The sequence below is a fragment of the Trachurus trachurus genome (assembly GCF_905171665.1).
Source record: "Trachurus trachurus genome assembly, chromosome: 19".
Lineage (NCBI taxonomy): Eukaryota > Metazoa > Chordata > Actinopteri > Carangiformes > Carangidae > Trachurus > Trachurus trachurus.
The window spans coordinates 3,842,063-3,855,711 of record NC_139913.1 but is presented as its reverse complement, the minus strand read 5'-3'; the positions used below and the strand labels follow the sequence as shown (position 1 = coordinate 3,855,711).

At 43.0% G+C, this 13,649-nt stretch overlaps 1 protein-coding gene across 3 annotated transcripts in view; it reads right to left on the bottom strand.

Annotated features, from left to right (window-relative positions):
• Positions 1–6,042, bottom strand: part of LOC311002855 (uncharacterized protein) — a 34,474-nt gene extending 28,432 nt beyond the window's left edge. For all 3 annotated transcript variants that reach the window (XM_083994416.1, XM_083994414.1, XM_083994415.1), the window contains exon 1: positions 5,907–6,042. The gene's annotated coding sequence lies outside the window, so the exon portion shown is untranslated. The remainder of the gene's footprint in view (positions 1–5,906) is intronic.
• Between the last annotated feature and the right edge of the window lie 7,607 nt (positions 6,043–13,649).

Here is a 13,649-nt window from a genome sequence, read left to right as displayed (position 1 = left end):
TCGATGGCTGTAAATCTAAAGATTTTCATTCTATTAGGACAAAGAGAAGCAGAAAATCTTCATGTGTCAGAATCCAGATCCAGTTTTATGCTTCAGACATAATGAAATGTATTAAAATCATACATTTTGATTAATATTTGACTGTTTTGAGACATTTTACACACAAAATGTCTCGATTGACTGAAAAACATTGAACACAATGACGTAGATAATCTTTGTTTGTGGCCTCAGATCAATCGGCTTCTTGTTTCTGCCTGAACAACGTGGTGCCTTCAGGGACCAGGACGCTAACGGGTTCATCTGTGAAACGTTCAATCTGTTCATATCGTCGGCGGCGCTAAAAGCCAAAGAGGAGATGAGAGGAGATGAGAGGAGAGAAAGCGTCCTCCATTAATTTGATGTCATTTCACTAATTGATCCCTGTTCCGGTGCTGATGAGTGGGATCAAACCCAACTAAACAGACAAAGGTTCTGGTCTGAAGCTGCAGCTCGTGGCTCGGCTCAGAGACGAGGAGGAGGAGGATGATGCTGCTGCTGCTGCTGCTGCTGCTGCTGCTGCTGCTGCTGCTGCTGCTGCTGCTGCTCTCATGCTCGGCTGCCTCTGTATCTCTGACCTACTTTCCTCTCCCTCTCTTTCCCTCTCTCTGAGTCCTCGCCCAGTCTCCATCACTCTCCTCCTCCTCCTCCCCCAGCCTCCCGGCGGCCGCAGCCCGGCTCTACCTCCTCTACCTCCTCTACATGCATGTGGGCCGGGCCCTGCAGTGGAAGCAGAAGGGGGCTGCTGAAGCTGAAGGTGAAGGTGGAGCTCACCGTTTTCCATTTTGCCCTCCGTCTAAACGGCTGAAGGGGAAACATCCTGCACACACACATGTTCAGGCCGAGGAAAGTCACATTTTCCATCTTTGTCTTCACACCTCCAGGATGTCCACCACTACCACCACACCCTGCTGCCTCCACACACACACACACACACACACACACACACACACACACACACACCGTGAAGACGCTGCAGCCGCCTCAAACAAGACATTTCTTACATAATGAGAGCCAGACGTCCGGCAGAAAGACACGTCACTTCAGGAATTCAGACTATGAGGAACTCTCTCATCCCCTGTTTTCACGGTGCAGAGCGTTAAGTAATCAGATGCTGCTGCAGCTGCTGCACGTTTCCATATGTATACACAAGCTGCACACACACACACACACACACACACACACAGAGAGAGAGGAACACACTGGTGCTACTATTACTGGTGCAATGAGCCCAACTCCTCCATCAGCATGGAGCCAATTAAGTGAGCACAGGAATGCAGTTTAAAGCTCGTCGTGGCATTTCTCCGTCTCCTTCTTCTTATTCTTCTTATTTAACGAGACGACGTATAATCGAGAAACTTCTTTAGACCTCGTCGTTGCTGCTGCCTGTTTCCTACTGTGCACATCAATCAGTTCTGACACATGAGGTGAAGAAATGTGAATATGTCTGCCCTGGGAGTCCATTTATCTACAATTATTGATCATTCCTCAATGTCAATAAAGACATTTTCTCCAGTTTTGGTCCTTAAAGTGTCAGAAAACAGTGAATATAAACAAGTATGTTTGATTTATTATGATATTAAACGTAGAAAATGACCAAATCGTCACAGTTCAGAAGCTGGAAGAAGAGAATATTTGGCATTAATTATCTAAATGCTTCAGCGCTGAGTCAAACCTATTAAATGTGAATGATTTATTAACACTCGAGTGCAGAGTGGTGATCTGCTGCCAGTCTAAAGCTCCCGGGCCGCGGTCCCGTCCAAACCCCGCTCTGGACCGCAGCCTGAGTCAGGAAAACAAGCTGCTAAGTTCCTAAATGGAGCGACTGAGTGTGAGGATTCAGTTCAGTGAAGGTGACGAGTGAAGACGTCATCACCAAATTAAGAGCACGGACTGTTTCAATTAAAGGTTTTAATGTGACGATCAATCAAGGAACTGCTGCTGAGTTACCGTCAACAACTCAGAATGATTTACTTCGGTTTGTTGACAACATCATAAAACATTTCATTATTGTTATAAACTGACCCTGGATTTATTTCTACTCTTATTTTGAAAGGCTCAAATGTTTATTTAACTCACGTGTAGGTACTTGTGGTTCAGGGCTGAATATTAAAGGTAAAATTCACAGATTTCTAGGCCTATGTAAACATAATCTGAATACATCATCGTCCTCCATAACAACACATGACAGCGTTGTCATGTCAACAGGATGACATCATCTCTCTGCAGCCTCGTCTACACTCATCAGATAAGAATAGATTGGTTTTCTGAAGTGACAATGCTGTGGTCAGCTTACGGTTCAAAAACATAACGGTTTGGGTTTAAAATAAAAATCACATTAAGGTCAAAGAAGCTTCGTTGCCATGGCTACAGGAGTAAACGTGAGGTTAAAGGTCGTGATCGTGACTTAGCCATATGTAGGCTACTATTGCTGCCATCTGAAGGGATCCCTCTGGAGGGAACTCTTCGATGGAAACTGGTTTGATTTGGGAGTTTGAAAGTCATGGATTGAGATAAAATATCATCAAGGTGCATTGTGGGAAATGTAGGCTACACAGTTGGAGTTCAGGGGCTGCCACCTTCAAAGAGTGTAGGCTATTTAAAGGAAAAATTACATCCCAGTGGTTAAAACTCGGGTGGATCCCAAGATTCACTTTGTGCGGAGATGAAAGCAAACACAACACAACACCAACAGTTAACTAGAGGTCCAATAAAAACCTTTGGGCCTTAAAAACCTAAAGTCTCTGTGAAAAGTAACAAAGTTAGGCTATGTGTTGTCAAGGTTGCTAGGCGACAGGAGCCACGGTAACGGCGGGAACATCTGATGACAGAGCGGAAAACCTTTCATGGTCGTCTGATTTTAGTTCGGTCTATGGTGGCTCCAAAAGACTGACAATAAAGACTTGTTATTGTTGTTGTTAGCATTAGCATTAGCATTAACGCTCAGGTGTAGAAACACCATGGCAACGAGCCAGGTAATAAACTGGTTTCACTTCTGCTCGCACACAGAGCAGCAGTGATGGGAATAACAGCGCTAGCCTATAAAATAACGGCACTGCTTTTTTTCAGTAATGAGAAATCAATAGGCTACAGTTAGGCTACTGTTTCCCCCGTGACAACGCCGTTAGGCTACCGTTAGCCTACTGACTATAAAATGCGCCGTTACTTGACTCAAGAAGTCCCATCACAAATAGGCTACACCCATTATTAAAGTGTAACTTTCTTTCCCCCCAGTCCATCAACTAGTCGGAAAAAAGCCATTTATCTGGAACTAACCAACTTGCTCAGTAGGCTATCCCTCCACACAGTTGGTTAGTTCCAGATAAATGGGAGATTGGGGGGGGGGGGCAGGTCCAAGTAATTTTACATATTTAAACATTTTATAAAACAAGCAAGTTTTCCTGGTAATTAGTTACTTTTATAATGCAGTAATTCAGTTACTAACTCAGTTAGGCTACTTTTGGGGGGAATGTCACTTGAAAGCAACGTGCCAAACCCTGCAGAGCAGCCATCTTGGATTCTGCATCATTCTGACCTCTTCACTTCAGGGAGGAGGAGGCGTTCAGGGTGAAAAAACTAAAAACAAACTCCAGATGGGAAAATTTGGGGGATTTTTCCGACATCCCAATTGGGGGGAAAAAAGGGGGGAAGTCAGGATGTGTCGCCCTGGAGATGAGCGCTGTGCCCTTTTAATCAGCCACCACCATCACCTTGAGAGTTGGCCCCTGATGTTGAACAAGTTGAGCAGTTTTCAGGGGAGGGAGGGGCCCGTGTGTGTGTCTCTGTGTGCACACGTGTCTGTGTGTGTGTGTGTGTGTGTGTGTGTGTGTGTGTGTGTGTGTGTGTGTGTGTGTAGGCTACGTGTGTCTATGTCTGTGTGCATCATGCCAGTGCGTCTCTACATAACAACAACCTGACTGAGGGCCAAAGCCGCTGCAGGAACTCGCCTGAGGCCGATGACACCGAGGTGTCCGCTTCTCCTGGCCGCAGGAGTGGTCACACACACACACACACACCCACACACACAGACCAACAACAACAACAACATGCCCTTGTCCCCGCCTTATTTGTTGTTTTGTCATTTGTTCCTGCTGCAATCGTGTTACATAACACAAATGTTTTTTGTGTTCATCTTTCTTTCTTTTTTGTGTCATTGCTGTGTGAGCTACTGGACTAATTTGAATTTCCCTCCAAGGGATGAATAAAGTAGATTCTCTATTCTATTCTATTCTATTCTTGTGTTGTGGCTCAGATCGATGGAACGAGGCGCAGCAGAGAAACAGAAAAGAGAAAACCACAAGGAGGAAGATGAAGATGATAAAGATGATGATGTTGATGATGGGAAAGAAAGAGGTGTGTCCACTCCGAGCCTCTTCATCCCGGTGTGTAGCCTACTCCTCCTCCGATTCCAACACAAACACCGCAGGTATAGGGCTAGCTCTCATCATCATCATCACCATCATCATCATCATCCTCAGCTCTGGCACGCGAGCTCAGCTGCGCATTAAAAGCCTTTTGTTTTCATTTTGACTCGCTAAACTGGGTTCATGGCGAGAGGCGTTCACGCACCTACTGCGGGTCAGAGCCTGAGCGCTGACCCCCGGGGGGAGGAAGAGGAGGAGGAGGGGGAGGAAGAGGAGGATTAACCTACCGCGAGGAGCAGCGCACAAAAATATGTGTCACATAAGCAGCCCGGTTGAGTTGCGCTGCTGCGCGGACACTCGCAGGGAAAAAATGGGCTTGGCATTTGCGCACAGAGGCGCCGCATCATCCCGATCCCCTACACCACCACCACCACCATCATCATCATCATCATCATCTGCTCCCTACATAATGGAGGAATATTATGCACATAGGAGGTGGTGGCACTTGAACGCAACACACGCATAATAATAATAAGCCTAGTTTATAGCTACACACGCACAGTTTGATTTAGCTGCAGAATAAAGGAGTGTGTGTGTGCCAGAAACCCTCCAGGCCGCAGATACAAATACAACACGGGCGAAAGATCCAGAATAACGGGAGGGGGAAAAAGAAAAAAGAAAAAAGCAACACACACATATCTACACATACACACATGGCCTCCTAGGCTACACACTCTGCGTTTCAGATAAAGACGACACAAAGGAAAGAAGAGTCCACGCACAGAGTCAATCAGAGCAGCAGAGGAACAACAACACAACACGGAGCCGCAATAATGAGATTATAAATATTCTCTGGCCGGATTAGTCTGGTAGCAGCTATAGGCGCGCGCACAAGGACAATATCATCGGTGGAGCGGCAGGCAGGCGCGAGAGCAGCCAGGACCTGCTTCTCCTCCTCCAGGATGAAGAGGAGGATGATGAAGATGAAGATGATGGAGACATTTTTTTTTTTTTTTTTTAATATTTTTCATCCGAGGAGAAAACAAGAGAAGCAGCCCAGAGGAAGAAGAGGAGGCGCTGCTACAAAAACACGTTTCTGTGTCTGTGTTTAGCTGTGTAGACGCGGATCGATGCAGATCAAACAGAATAAAAATAGCTAAATTAATAAATAAATAAAAGATAACATAAAAATAAATAAATAACGAGTGTGTGTTTGGTTCTGCAGGGTTCATGTCTAAATCCGTGTGCATGATGATCCTGTTTCAGTTCAGGCCCAACCTCTCCCACCTCATGCAAAGGGAAAAAAAAAAAAAAAATACATGAAGTGACAAGACGACGGACGCCGATGGAGGTTTTTTTTTTTTTATCTTTATAACGACGCCCGTATACGTGGGTTCGAGCTCCGGTCCGGTCCGGTCCGGTGCTGCAGCAGCTCATTCCCGCGGCTCGGTGCAGGTTGGATCGGTCAGAGAACAAGAACCAGAACCAGAACCAGGTTTTTCTTACCTGAGCGCAGACAGCGGTGTTGTCTCTTCAGCGGCAGTCGGTCACCGAGCGCACACACATACACACACATACATACACACACTCCCTCCCTCTCTCTCTTTGCTCTGCCTCTCTCTCACACATACACACACACACACGGTGCCGCTGCGGCCGGATGAGGGCGCTGTGGAGTCTGTGATGTCCGACTGTCCTGAAATGCAACCTGTGCGCTGCTGCTCCGGCTCCTGCATGGAGACAAAGAGACACAGACACGTTTATGTTTTGATTTATTACACGTCATAAAAACACCAACACGAGCCTTTTAATGGGTGATAATTAATCATATGTGTCATATTTTATTAGTTCTCATTAGTTAAATTAAATGCATTTAAGAATAAAATGTGTTTTCATTTGATTTTGATTTTTTTTATTTATTGTGAATCCGTTTCCATTTCTATATTTTATTCCTCTGTAAAACTCTTTGATCTGTCCCGCTGGGTGTGGAGTCTGTATATTATTAATATATTTATATAAAGATTTTTTTTCTGCTTCACTGCTTTTTCTTCTGCTGCACATTTTAGATGCGAGTAGGCTATTTCTATTCAGTTGTTACTACAACATGACGCAACGCAGCCACCAGGGGGTTCCTGAGGGCCACCAGCAAAGGTATAATCATTCAAATGGTAAATTATCATAAATAAAAAGGTCATGCAATGTGTTCAAAAGCATAAAAATGAGATAAATTCATAAGAAAACAACATAAAATCACAGGTTATACAGCAGGTGGATGTGGAGTCTCATCAAAGAAGCAGAAAACAGTTAAAGTTAGTGTCAGTTTGACCAAATACACCTGATATATATAACAAATAATCAATAATGAGCCAATGGAATAACAATAAAACATATAACTTATCTGATTAATTGATAGACTTTTCTTGTGCATCAGTAAAGTTTCAGCTTTAACATAATTTTAAATCTTCATTATTAGAGACACAGATGATTAAAAAAAAAATCACATAATTAACTTATAATTAAAATTATTTCAAGTTTTACTGGTGTAAAATCTAAATCTGCCTCTGACTTTGATCATGTTTCATGAAACGTTGACATCTCTGTGGATCTGTCTTCTTTACACCGGGCAGACAAACCTGATTCAAAACCATAAAACTTTATTATAAATCCTACAGATTCCAGACATGCCAGATGTGTCAAAATAAAACAAAGAAAAAGTAGAAGAACAAGAAATCTGAGATATTCACAGGTGCAGCTGTAAAAAGTTAAGGGATTTTAAATCAACCTTAAAGCGCCTTAAGGGGAAATTTAAGGAAGAATAAAAAAAAAACCTGTTAATGATGGATATTTATATATTGAACAGTGACTCTGAGTCTGAGCTTCAGTCGACACACAAAGGTCGAGTCCTGGCAGCGACACCAGAGGAGGAGGAGGAGGAGGAGGAGGAGGAGGAGGAGGAGGCCTGAGGGGTGAACAGTGCACTACTGTCACAGGCCTCCCACCATCACACACACACACACACACACACACACACACACACACACACACACACACACACACACACACACACACACACACACACACACACACACACCACACACACACCACACACACACCACACACACACACACACACACACACACACACACACACACACACACACACTGGGTGCCAACTTTTACACTAAGTTGAGAAACCATTCAGCTCCAGAAAACAGCAGTGGAATTATTGACGCCCAGATTTTTGTTTGGGAACGTTGAAGCGCTGATGTGTTGGCAGGACCGCACTCTTTGTGCCCTCTCTCTCTCTCTCCTTCTCTCTCTGTCTCTCCCTCTCTCTCTCTCTGTCTGGTGGAAACCTGTTTCTGCTGCTGCCACCTGAACGCATCGTGCTCATCAACATCTGGATCTGCAGTAACACAGAACAAAACAGAGCAGAGAGTCGTCTTCAGAGCTTCTCATTAAAAGGATAGTTCAACATTTAGGCAAATTGGCCCATTGCCATAACCCCTATAGTCATAGCAGTAGGTTCGTTACCTTTAATTGTCGGTGCAAGCTGTTTTTAGAACGGTGGAGCAGAGCCGTGAGCTGCTCAGAGCTACGCTACAGAGGCTCATGGGATTTCTTGGTTTCCCTCATCAAACTCATCAAATACACAATCCAACAACTCCACAACGCTCTGGTGGACAAGTTGTGACCTGCACATTCACCACGCTATGAGATAATAACACAACGTTACCACACAGAGTTGTTTTAGAGGGAAATTCATGCAAAACCGCTGATGTACGTTGCCTTCAGGGACAGTTTTTCATCAACAGTCTCTGTATTTCCCTCTAAAACAACTCTGTCTGGTAACGTTGTGTTATTATCTCATAGCGTGGTGAATGTGCAGGTCACAACCATAGACTGTAAAAAGAATGGACGTAGCGTCCGTGACGTCACCCATTGGTTTGGGGGAGTCTGTTTTGTGCCGCTACTACGGGGGTTTGAGCCGCGCCATGTTGGATTCTACTTGCCATATTTGGAGCGGTGCGGCCGTTGGCCGGCCGAGAGCCCGCCCACTGGCCTCGTAGCAGCGGTCGCCGGACCTGTCACTCAACGGTTCTGCGCCCTAATTGGCCAGAACTTTAAACCTAATAACAGTAAAACGGTAGAGTTAAAAAAAAATTCACCCCCCTCAGAGTGTGTGCGAGGGTAGAAACTGTCGGTTGAGACCAAAAAAATGAAATGTACCAGGCTGTAAATATGTTTTTTTAAGCTGTAAAATCGGCTATTTTAACATGGGGCTTGATTGGAGTTGCTCCCTTCTGGAGCCAGCCCCCAGCGACAGCCGAGGGGATTGCAGCTTTTTGAACGCGGAAGTGAGCTTCACTTCTCAGACCGACAACTGCCCCCTTGGTCACAACTTGTCCACCAGAGCGTTGTGGAGTTGTTGGATTGTGTATTTGTTGGGTTTGATGAGGGAAACCAAGAAATCCCATGAGCCTCCGTAGCGTAGCTCTGAGCAGCTCGCGGCTCTGCTCCGCCGTTCTAAAAACAGCTTGCACCGACAATTAAAGGTAACGAACCTACTGCTATGACTATAGGGATTATGGCAATGGGCCAATTTGCCAAAATGTTGAACTATCCCTTTAAGACCATGAGCAGATTCATGAAAATGTTGAACTAATCCTTGAAAAAAGGAAACCAATATAGAAATGTTATATACAGTATAACACAAATGGCTCTAAATCAAGGAAATTATGTCACATACAAATGGGAATGTTATTATCACATTGTATCAGATGTAACAGCCTCAGAGTCCTGACATTAAATCACACTGAGGAAAAACTGTTTCTAAGACTTTGATCTATTTTCTGATGTTATCTGATCCAGACATGTCAAATTATCTGCAGATTAATCAATTATGAGACGAGTCGTTAGTTGCGGCTGTAAATAAACTGAAGCTCCTTGTAGAACTGGAGCCAGATGGAGAGAAAAGGGGATTTCACTGGACTTAATCTTGTTTCATGATGAAGTGAACTCAGAGGTCTAGACCGAGAGAGACCGACCCGACTCGGCTGTTTGAAGCTCGGTGATTTACAGTATGAACTCAGAGGGGATTTCTGCTGCAGGATTTTCTCTCCTCCTCCGTGTTTCCAGCTCTGAGTCCCGTGGTGAAACGATGCTGCACGGTGAAAACATGGCCGACTCTGACGAACCGGTCCAACCCCCTGCAGCAGCAGCACTCAGCTCTGAAGTATTTGGGAGGCGACTGTGACGACAGATTCAGATCAGTGTCGACGGCACAAAGAACTTCACAGGACAGTTATGAGTTCTTCAGATGCCAGATCAGACTCCCCACAGGCTCTTAAACGCACCACCGACCAACCATCTGCAATATGGAGACAAGAGACAAGAAGGTCTGAGGACAGAGGAGACAGGAGGAGGACGGACGGTGAGAGGTTCAAACGACCTCAGGGAAATGAAACAAGAGTGAACGACGACCACAAAGAGACAAAACAACTAAATATCAAACAAAAACCACATCTAAAGACAAAACAACCTCATAATGAAAAAAAGAGCAACACATAACGACATCAAATTATTGCAAAAACAAACTCAAAGAATGCTCAAAATGCTCAAAAACACTGAAAAAAAGTGACAAAAAAAACCCCCAAAACAACATCATGTTGCAAATACAACCAGAAAAAGACTCAAAAATTATCAAAAAATAATATCAGAGTAACAAAATCATTTCTTGGAGCTGCTCTTTGGATGGAACAGTTATGATAATTGAAGAAATATCCAAGGCTGTGTAGATTAGCATGACCAGACCATAGCAATAAAGGTCTTTTTTTAACTGTTAACAGCGAGTGCTTTGCATACTTCAACTATAACAATCTCAGAGTGACAGAAAAACTATTGAAAAGAGACACAAATCAACCTTTAAGAAACAAAACAAAACAAATGTTGCAAAAAAGGCAACAAAGAGACAAAAAAAACCTTAAAACAACCTGAGATTGACAGAAAAACAACTTTAAAGAGACACAACACAACCTCAAAGTGACACAAATAAACCTCAAAGTGACGCCAAACTACAAAAAACACAAAACATGTTGCAAAAAAATCAAACAACCACAACAACCATTTATATCATCACAGCTGCACAACGACACAAACTGGAAATGACTGAGCAGCATCGACCACCAGAGGGCGACACTCTCCCACAAACAGGAAACAACCAACACTAAAAACTGAAGAGCTTCTTCACACAAGAAGCTTCAAACTGACACAATAAAAAACACACAACACACAGAGGACAATGATATTAACACAAAAACAAACTGAATGATGTTAAACTCAGATACAGCCAGGGCCGTTGCTAGGAATTCTGGGCCCCCTTAAAGAATACTAAAGTGCCCCCCCCCCCCCCCCCCCCCTAACTTTTCCTATTATCATTTTTTATTTAGCCTTCTTTGTTTTGATGCTAATGCAGCATTACACTGCAAAAACTCAAGTATCTTAGCAAAAATATTTGTCTTATTTCTAGTCAAAATGTAATTTCTAGTCAAAACAAATCTCATTATACTTAAAATAAGACTAATCACATTAAAAGTAGCTTGTTTTTAGACACTTTTTACTTTTTTCAAGCAGATTTTCACTTGGAATAAGTAGAAAAAAATCTGATAGTGGAGCAAGTTTTTCTTCCATATTACAAGCACAAAAAACTTACTTTCACTGGCATATTTTTCTATTTATTGTGAATTTAAGTGAAAATTATCTAAAAACAAGTTAATTTTTAGGTAATGAGTCTTATTTTAAGTGTAAAGAGATTAGTTTTGACTAGAAATGAGCAGTGATGGGAATAACGGCGTTAAAATAAACGGCGTTACTAACGGCGTTATCTTTTTCAGTAACGAGTAATCTAACTAATTACTATTTCCACCGTTACAACGCCGTTACCGTTACCGACAATTAAATGAGGCGCGTTACAAACTACTCAGTGAAGCCGTTGTCCTCCGACTTGGCTCATCTCATCTCAGACACAGAAGCTGCTAAACTGTTGTTGTTTTTTCCTCCTCTCCTTTGGTGAGGGGAGGGGGGAGGAGGGAGGGACGAGACAACCGCATAAGTGATGATGATTGGTTGAGGCAGAGTAAGGTTTCATGCTAAGCCAATCAGAGGCAGTGTTCAGTTTGTACACAAACCACACACGCACGCAGTTTAGCCTCACACACACAGACTAGCAGAGGGAAGCTGCCGAGATCGGAGGGAAAGTGGAAACAGACACTACTTTAATCTCCCTGAGGTAAAAGACAAGAACATGTGAGGTGTAGCTACATTATGTTCCGGAGCGAAGTGTTTGTCCTGAGCTTCTGCTCACCTGACTCTGTGCAGCTTCTTCATTAAATCCAAACAGTCCGACACAGCGACGCACTGCTCCTCTTTGACTCTAAAGTCTCTGTAGCTCATCAGCTGGAACTCTTCCAGAGCAGCTACAGCAGCGTTGTGACCTCAACCATGGTTGGTGAGAGCAGAAATGTTGTTGTTGTAGTGAAAATGGGCGGGCTCGTGAAGACGCGAATTTACACAAAGTCAAAACGAGCGATAAATCGCATTTCTCGCGTATCTCGCGTTTGGTCGCGCGTATAAACTCGAGCGAAAAAAAAGCGTTCCTCGTGTGTCAAACACGATGAAAAGGACGAAGACGCGAAGGTCCCGTCGCCATAAAACAATCGGGTGTAGCGTCGCAAAAAAAAAAAAGTCGCGTCTACCGCGTCTCGCGCCTAATCGCGTCTTTGCGTCACGGCCTTTTACACCGCGGACGTAACGAATAAACGGTGACGGTGTGAACGAACAACATAGAACAGGACCAGACGTGGCGTTGTTTCCTCTTTTCACCTACAGCTCCACTCTCCCTTACTTACACTAACTACTGTTATTGTTGAGGCAGAGGATTGTGGGATTTGTAGTTTTTGACCAATCGTGTGCTCTTTCTTTTTGTGATTTTTCCGGTTCACACATGTTTGTTTTTTTTAGGGGCAAATGCGAGTGAAATGCTCGCCCATGGTGGGCATAAGAAAATGTAAGACCCGTCTAAAAATATTTAAGACTTGAACACAATAATTCAACAAATTTAAGACATTTTAAGACCTAAAATTTAGATTTTCACATTTTAGACTTTTTAAGACCCCGCGCGCATACCCTGTTATTTCATATAAAAGTTTAAGTGCATACATATTTTATGATGCTGTGTATTATATATTTAAGACCATCTTAGAATTTTCTAATAAATTTAATACTTTTTAAGGCCTTAATTTTAGATACATGAATTTAAGACTTTTTAAGGATCCGCAGATACCCTGTTGTGCGCTCGCAGCAGGACAGATAATCAGATGGATAATCGGTAAAGTTAATAATTTCACTTAATGTGGCCATGAATAAATTAATTTCGATGTTTCGCCTGTTATTAAACGCAAATCTTGAATAGGTCTCCGCTGTTTTCACATTTAAAAAGGTCTTTGTTGTCTTTGTACAGAGACAATATGAGATTTGCTTGTAGCCACAGCACTTAAAAAACCCACTGTAACCTATTTTCATAGGCACACCAGCCTCGCTTTCAATAAAACACACACTCGCATTCCATAATTGCGATCAGTGAAATATATGAAAACAATAAATTACAATTTAAAAATGAGAGAAAAAAAATCCAAATTCTTCGACATATTTAAACTTAAAAAAAAGAAAGAAAAAGTAACGCAATAGTTACTTTCCCTGGTAACTAGTTACTATTATAGTGAAGTAGTGGAGTTACTAACTCAGTTACTTTTTGGGAGAAGTAATTAGTAACTATAACTAATTACTTTTTTAAAGTAACGTTCCCAACACTGGAAATGAGACATTTGGACAAGAAATAAGACAAATATTCTTGGAAAGATGTTGAGTTTTTACAGTGTACTATGAGTATTAGTCAGGGTCTTACGCAGAATAAATCAGTCATACAAAGATTAAACTACTGGGGTTTTTTATGGGCCCCACTGGGCGCTGGGCCCCTAGAATTATCATCGCCTTTCTCCCCTATACAACGACCCTGGACACAGCTGCAGGAAAACCAACGTCAGAGCTGCACAAACTGTCAGAGACACAAAATAAAAAGGTAAAAACCCTATAAAGTGATGAGCAGGAAGTTCCTCCACCTCCTGTTGTTGCTCAGCTGAATATTTCAGGAGCTGCTGCTGTGAACGGCCGACTCCGTATTTATTATAAATAA